Source organism: Sinocyclocheilus anshuiensis, unplaced genomic scaffold, assembly GCF_001515605.1.
Source record: "Sinocyclocheilus anshuiensis isolate Anshui unplaced genomic scaffold, SAMN03320099.WGS_v1.1 scaffold1450, whole genome shotgun sequence".
Lineage (NCBI taxonomy): Eukaryota > Metazoa > Chordata > Actinopteri > Cypriniformes > Cyprinidae > Sinocyclocheilus > Sinocyclocheilus anshuiensis.
In genome coordinates, this window is record NW_015558640.1 from 187,246 (window position 1) to 195,165 (window position 7,920).

At 30.8% G+C, this 7,920-nt stretch overlaps 1 pseudogene; it reads right to left on the reverse strand.

Moving 5' to 3' along the window:
* Positions 1 to 3,933: 3,933 nt before the first annotated feature.
* LOC107680893 (MIP18 family protein FAM96A-like) overlaps positions 3,934 to 7,920 on the reverse strand; it is a 6,177-nt pseudogene continuing 2,190 nt past the window's right edge.

Sequence of the window (7,920 nt, forward strand, 5' to 3'; positions counted from 1 at the left end):
GTGCTCCCGGTGCCTATTTATACTATAGTCGCACCGGTAGTGACGTCATGGCTGTCGCCGGCCAAGGAGTTGGTGTTTTTTCAATGTATGCTTCAGACATGGGTCACGACGAGGCGTTCCCCATAGCGACCCCTAGAGGACGCAGTTCGAAGTTCCCATGAAAGGGAACTGTTATTTTAAATAGTAAAAATATTTTACCATTTTACTGCTTTTGCTGCATTTCTGATCAATATATCAGCATATTAGAATGATTTCTAAAGGACACTGAAGACTGGAGTAATGATGCTGAAAATTCAGCTTTGATCACAGAAATAAATTACATTTTAACAGATATTTACATAGAAAACTGTTCTTTTAAACTGTAATAATATTTCACGATTTTTACTGTATTTCTGATCAAATAAATGCAGCCTTGGAGAGAAGAGCATGCTGAGTCTGCGACAAAGATAAAGGACAGTAAAAATCACAGTGTGGAATGAAAGATTGTTCATTAATAATTTCTGATGTCCTCAGGTGCATCATGAATATCCTCATCACGTGCTTCAGAACCTAATAACATCCTCTGAATTATGGCATAATGCATATTTTGCTCGAATCTCACCTCATGTACGTCACGGACACGGTAAATAAACCACATCGAAACACCTGAAGGGAACACGATTCTAATATATATTCTAATGCACATATATATATATATTCACAAACCCGACATCCTTAATAAACAGCTCTTTAAACACTCTGCTGTATCACGAGTGTGTAGATGTGAAATGAAACTCTGTCTGGTGCAAACGGAGAAGGTCTGTGAATGTTAAATCTGCTGAAATAAAACTTTAATTCTAGCTGCTAGCATACGGATAAGCTTAAAGCTATAGACATCAGCTAAGAGACAAAACCTATCAACATTGACAATAATCAGAAATGTTTCTTGAGCAGCAAATCAGCATATTAGAATGATTTCTGAAGCACACTGAAGACTGGAGTAATGGTGCTGAAAATTCAGCTTTGATGACAGAAATAAATTACAGTTTAACAGATATTCACATAGAAAATGGTTATTTTAAATAGTAAAAATATTTCACAATTTTACTGCTTTTGCTGCATTTCTGATCAATAAATCAGCATATTAGAATGATTTCTGAAGGGCACTGAAGACTGGAGTAATGATGCTGAAAATACAGCTTTGATCACAGAAATAAATTACATTTTAACAGATATTCACATAGAAAATAGCTGTTTGAAATTGTAATAATATTTCATATTTTTACAGTATTTTTAATCAAATAAATGCAGCCTTGGAGAGACAAAAGAGACAGAATCACTTAAATTTTTCCAAACCTTCTGAACGCTAGTGTAATTCTGAATGTTGTTTTCGTGCCAAAGTCTTTGAGGATTTCTGAAAGCTTCAATGGTTTAATGGTAGCGACTTTTAGAGTTTTAAAGCACACAAAGTGTTTCAAAACTCCGACTGCGTTTCATTTATGTTGCAGAACAAAACGTCTCTTCAAGTGACGTTCACCACAGACCTTAATTTACTCCTAAATTGAAAAGCGTGTCTCGAGGGAATCTCTGGCTCGGATGCTAATTCTCCTCAGGGTTTAGGACTCAAAACTGAGCTCTGTTGTTTCCAGTTTGTCATTCATAGTGTGTGTGTGACGAGATAATGTGTCTCAGTGTTTCCAGCCAAGGCTTTTTCCTCCAGCAAGAGAGACTGATTACCTGGAATTGGGAATGAGAGCAGTGTCAAGATACACTTTTACAGCTTACACACAGAGTTTGTGACTCCAGACTGAGTTATGAGACGCATAAAACTAATACAGCTATGAAGGAACTCTGATTGCGTAATGACACTACTGACCAATCACAATCATGCACTGCAGAGATGCTTTCTGATTGGACAGAATAATTCAAGAACATTTTCAAACAATGTTTCAGTAGCTATATAAACGTTCGTTAGCAAGGTTATTTTAGTTAAAAGCTAACTACTTCCAATAATACTAATAATAATAATAAATAGTGCAACATTTTTCATTTTCATTTAGTTAATCTTGATTTACTAAAACATCTAAAACTAGAACCGAAATGAACATTACATTTTTTTTTAATCTATATAGACATGTATATAAAAAAACTAACAAAATGACAAAAAAACAATAAAATTACTAAAACTTTAAAATGAAAAACAGAAAAATTAAATCTAATTCAAAATATTAATAAAAACTATACAAGTCTCTCAATGATACTAAACTAACCCTGCTAGTTAGTCTAACTTAGTTACTCCTGAGTTAGTAACCATAACGACAGCAATTAGTGAACTTCGCAAATAATTGTAGAAATGGCACGCAACACAAAATTGATGATCAAATTTTTATTTATATTTTTAAAAAAATATTTATAATAATTTATTATATTTATTTATTCATTCATTCATTCATTTCACAAATTAATTTCCATAGGTTTTCCAGTTTGATGTGATAGATAAAAATTAGAAATAAATAAGCAAACAAAAATTATAATACTTTATAGAGATTTCACTCATAAAAACTCACATCTCTTCTCTTAAATGTACATCTAAAGATTTTCCAGCATAAAATGTAATTATTTTCAGACACAAATGACAAAGAAACAGCAAGAAACATTGACTTAAACGTTACATTTTGAAGTAGAAAGACTGAAATTGTATTTTCTTGTAAAACATACTCTAATAATCTTAATTTACAACTTTGAACAATACTTTTTTTTACAGTGAACCTGTCAATATTTGAATTTATTATAGATTTGCATACAAAAATTGCTCAGAAAGTCTTTAAGATTGATGTGTAAGCCCCAAAAACATAACTTAGTTTGACTAGAAATTCACTGATTATGTTTCCATGTAATTAATTACCACAGACGCCGCAATACAATTGTGCTTTAGTGTTATTGCAGATCTTTCTGTGAATGCAACAGGCTTTTGTAAATTAGCACTATTAGCACGATCCGGCTGCAGCGATCAATAAAACCAATCAGGAAACCCATTAATGTTGTTTAGCGAGAGGTTTTTGTGTAAATATGTAGTTTAACAATGTGCACGACTGAAGTCCAGGGTGCAAGGATGTTGAGCGCCACCTTTTGGCATCTTGTGTCACTACAGCATCCACAACAGATGGAAAAATATAAAGATCAAGACCTAATAATCACATTATTATTATTATTATTAAAAACAAGTATATAATTTATTATTATTATTATTATTTAATATTTATATATTTGTTATTTAAATTTACATTTAGAAACAGTATTGCTACTATTAATAATATTTATATTATATATGTTGATGTATTGAAATACACATTTATAAATTATTTAGTATGAATTATATTGTTATTAATCATGTTATATAATTAAAAATAATTATATAATTAATTATAATAATTTCGTTAATTTAAATATACATTTACAAATGTTGTTATTCTTATAAAATAAATATATAACTAATTTATTATTTTATTTTGTCGTTTTATTTTTCAATTTAAATATGCATTTATAAATTATTATTTAGTATGAATTATATTAAAAATAATTATATAATTAATTGTAATTATTTTGATTTAATGTTTTATTTTCTGTTCATTTAAATATATATTTAGAAATGTTATTAATATTAAAAATTATTTATTTTTCATTTAAATATACATTTAGAAATTATTTAGTTTGAATATTATTATTATTATTATTATTTATTCAATTTAACCAGGTACCACACCTTTTGACAGGTTTTCAGTTTGCTGTGATGGATAAAAAATTGTAAAAATTATTTATAAAGATTTCACTCATAAAAATTAATTTCTAGCCCATTAAAAATATATATATTCATAATAAAAACGGCAATGATTTTATTCACTTCAATGGCTTCTCCAAGCCTATAAAACACAAATACAAGCGTCACTTCTCTGAAAAGATTTTTATTCGTAAGATCTTGAGTTCTACAAATATAGACTTTTCCCTTACAAAATCAAATTATTTACAAACTCATCGTCTGTCACAAAAAAAAAACATTAAAAAGTAGTTCATTTCGCATATAGATTGCAAGATCGATAACAGAGCTCTGACATTTGTTGTTATGTTTCCACAAGCATTACATTTATTGTCATTTACTCATTCATTGTCATTTGTCATTTATAGAAAACTAAATAAGAGATATTGCACAGAATGTCCAAGCTGCTCTTTTCCGTACAGTGTGAATGAGGACGGATGCTGATGATCATTACAGTCTCATAAATTTGGGTCATGAGTCTCAAACGTTACACTTTGGCTCATAAATAATCATTTTTATTGTGATTTTTGGAGCCGTTCACGTCAAAATCCAACTTTACTGCATGGAAACCGAAGCTCAGATATTCTGGGTTTCATAACAAAAAGTCAGATGGGGATATGAGGGTTCATCTCTCAATTCTTGAGTCAGATATTATTTCTTTTGTGGCTTGATGCAACATTTTGCTCGTTTAGACAAGAAGTTGAACAGGACGTTTAACAGGAAGTTGAACAGGACGTTGAACAGGACATTGAACAACTTCATTGAACAGGAAGTTGAACAACTTAGTTGAACAGGAAGTTGAACAACTTAGTTGAACAGGAAGTTGAACAGGAAGTTGAACAACTTAGTTGAACAGGAAGTTGAACAACTTCGTTGAACAGGAAGTTGAACAGGAAGTCGCTGTGTTTTGTCTCTCAGCTTGAGGAATGTAGTTCTTCAACGAGCCGAACTCAGAAGAACAAACAAACACAAAGACAGGCGGAAAGGCCAGAAGGCCTGCTGTTATGAAGACATGACGGCCAGTCTTCACGTGTCTATCGAGGTTTCATCAGACAGTCTGTCAGTCGTCCGGTTCGGTCACGCACTGCTCCACCATCTCCCGCAGGCTGGGGTTCTCCATAGCGGCCGCCACGCGCTCCTTATCATTGATCTGTTTGTTAACTGTGAGAGGACAAGTCAAGAGACACAACATCACACTCAGACACTCTCCATACTGAACTGTGCCAAATCAAGCAGATGCTCAAGGAATATTTGAAGATTATCATCAGTGACTAGTAATCAAACCCAGCTGAACAATTAAACAAAGCATTAGTTTTCCCCTTTTGACGGTTGTAACAGTTTTGTCAAAGAATGATAAACATCCATCCAGTAGTTTTGGGTGAAAATTCTGTAAAATAATTGTTTGTTTAATTTTAATGTCTATTTAATTTCATTTTTATGCATCATTTGCCATCATTATATTTGATTATTTACAATACAATATTATAAAAAATTGATTTATTAATTGTGTGTGTATATATATATATATATTAGTGCTGTCAAACAATTAATCGCGATTAATCACATCCAAAATAAAAGTTTTTGTTTATATATCTGCGTGTACTGTGTATATTTATTATATATATATATATAAATACAAAAACATGCATGTATATATTTAGGAAAAATGTTTTGTTGATATATAAATTATAATTTAAATCATAAATTACATATGAATATATATATAAACATATACATAAATTTTATATATATATATATATGAAATTAATGATTGAATGTAATGAATTCACTCACATATATTTCATAAAACACTTATATATAGTTATGAATACTAAATATAATACTTTATAATTTATTTATAAAATACAAATAAATTATATGTAAATGATAAATGTATATATATATTTAATTTAACGACTGCAATAAATAAATAATATATTTAGTCAAAATCTATGAAAAGCTTCGTCTATGTAAAGGTTACATTTTTGTTTTATGTTTTAATGAATTATATAGTGAAAATAAGCATGTAATTGCAGTAACTGTGTGTGCATATTATTTGCAGTAATTCCAGCGTTGCATGACGGTTGCACTCGGACACATTTAGAAACCCTGAAAACAAGCTTCAGTGGAGAGCATCTGAGCCTCGCTCCAGCGGCACAAAGTGCTGTAATTAACACTCACTGTCCTCCTCGGTCGAGTGCGTTCCCTCCGTTATGTAGATCTCCAGCTGGAAGGGAATAAAGCGAGAGAAAACGCCATCAGAGGCCAGAAACATCAGAGAGAAACAGAAAGTGCTCCGGACAATGGCTGTCGCTCGAGCTTTCATCAGCTCATTAAACCCTCCACGGCAGAGACCGTGTGCTCTCCTAAAAACACAATCCAGGGAGTTAATGATGAGGACGTACCTTGTGCTTGAACGGCAGGCAGCGCTGAAGTTTGACCTGTAAGCACAGACCTGCAGGAAGAGGAAATAACAGCTTAATCAGCACCAATAGTGAGGGTGTGTTCACACGTCTGTGTGACCGACAGGGGTTAATGAAACTCTCCACATATCCACTGGAGGAAAGAAACCAGTAGTGCTTCTTGAGTCCAATTCTGAGTTCAAGAAATTATAATAGAGCTTCACTACGGCCAGAACTACCAAAGCTGTCGGTTTTATGGCGTTTTGAGACACATTCATCACTAAAAACATACAAACAAGGTCAAAGAAAATGAGATAAACATGGTTCGTGCAACATTGTGATTGGCTGCCGAGTGCAAAAAAACATCAAAACTGTCACCGTTCCTACTCCATATGTGTCTCGTACATAATTCAGAAAATACGAGATATTTCACAGTAAACATATTGTAACAAAATATTGTAGCAAAATAGCATTTTTAAATGCATTTCATTGTTTTAATGAATTCATTCATTTATTTTGTTATAATACTAACGTTCTGGTAACGTTAATAGAAGTTATCTGTTCTTTAATAATTTCCTTAAAATGTTAGCATAAAAACACTGTTCATGAACATTTTTTTCTGAAACTAACCTTTTTTTTAAATGTTACAGCTTGTTTTAGAATGTTTAGAGAACATTCAAAAGTAACATTCTCATAATGTTGCAAAATGATCAAATGGAATGTTTTCTAAAATTTTCTAAATTTTTAAAACATAAAAAAACAAAAACTGGACATTTCAGAAATAACATTTTCATAATTTAATAGGAACGTTAGCAAAAACTTGCTTTTATTTTTGTTAGTTGGGTGTATATGATAAAACATATTTGTGGATATATTTGCATAATAAACTTTTTTTTCTATGGTTACATTATGGTTTGATGTCAAATCTGAGTCCTAAAACAAAACCAGTTGAGAATCACTGATCAAATCATTTTTTGGTACTTGAATACCAAACTAGAATAAAATAAGTTTAAGCTGAAGGATTACAATAACTAAAACTAAAACTGAAATATTAATAAATTAAAGCTATATAAACACACACACACACATATGTATAAACAACACATGACAAAATACTTAAATGTTTAACTGAAAATAAAAAAACTAATTCAAAATATTAATAAATACTATATTTTATCCTAGTGTAGAGTGCACATATAGTTCTCATTATTATCTTTCTTTCTAATTATTTCGAAAGCTTTTGTGTGTCTGATGGTTAGAGTCCAGCGTAGCCCTGTGCTGCACACACAGCAGACTCTGATCAGACACGGCTCTACAGGAGGAAACCTCAGTTTATGACGAATACAAAAAACCTGCCACGAACATGCCCGGCCTCGAAAATCAAAAAAGAAAAAAACTTTGACATGAACTGTGACATTTATATTTACATTACCACAATTGTTTTGCCAGGCTTTTTCATTAACGCACTGCTGAAAAATATTAACTGTATATTATTTAAATGTGCATTTATTATTAATTTTATATTTTATTACATATTGTTAGATTTTACATAATATTATTTATACATTTTTATGACATATTATGTACCATGTATTATATATGAATATATATTATATAATACTCCATATTCTATTATTATATTTTATTATTTATTTTTTGCATTACATACTATATATTATTACATATTAATATTCTAAATTATATTAATTCTCTCTCTCTCTCTCT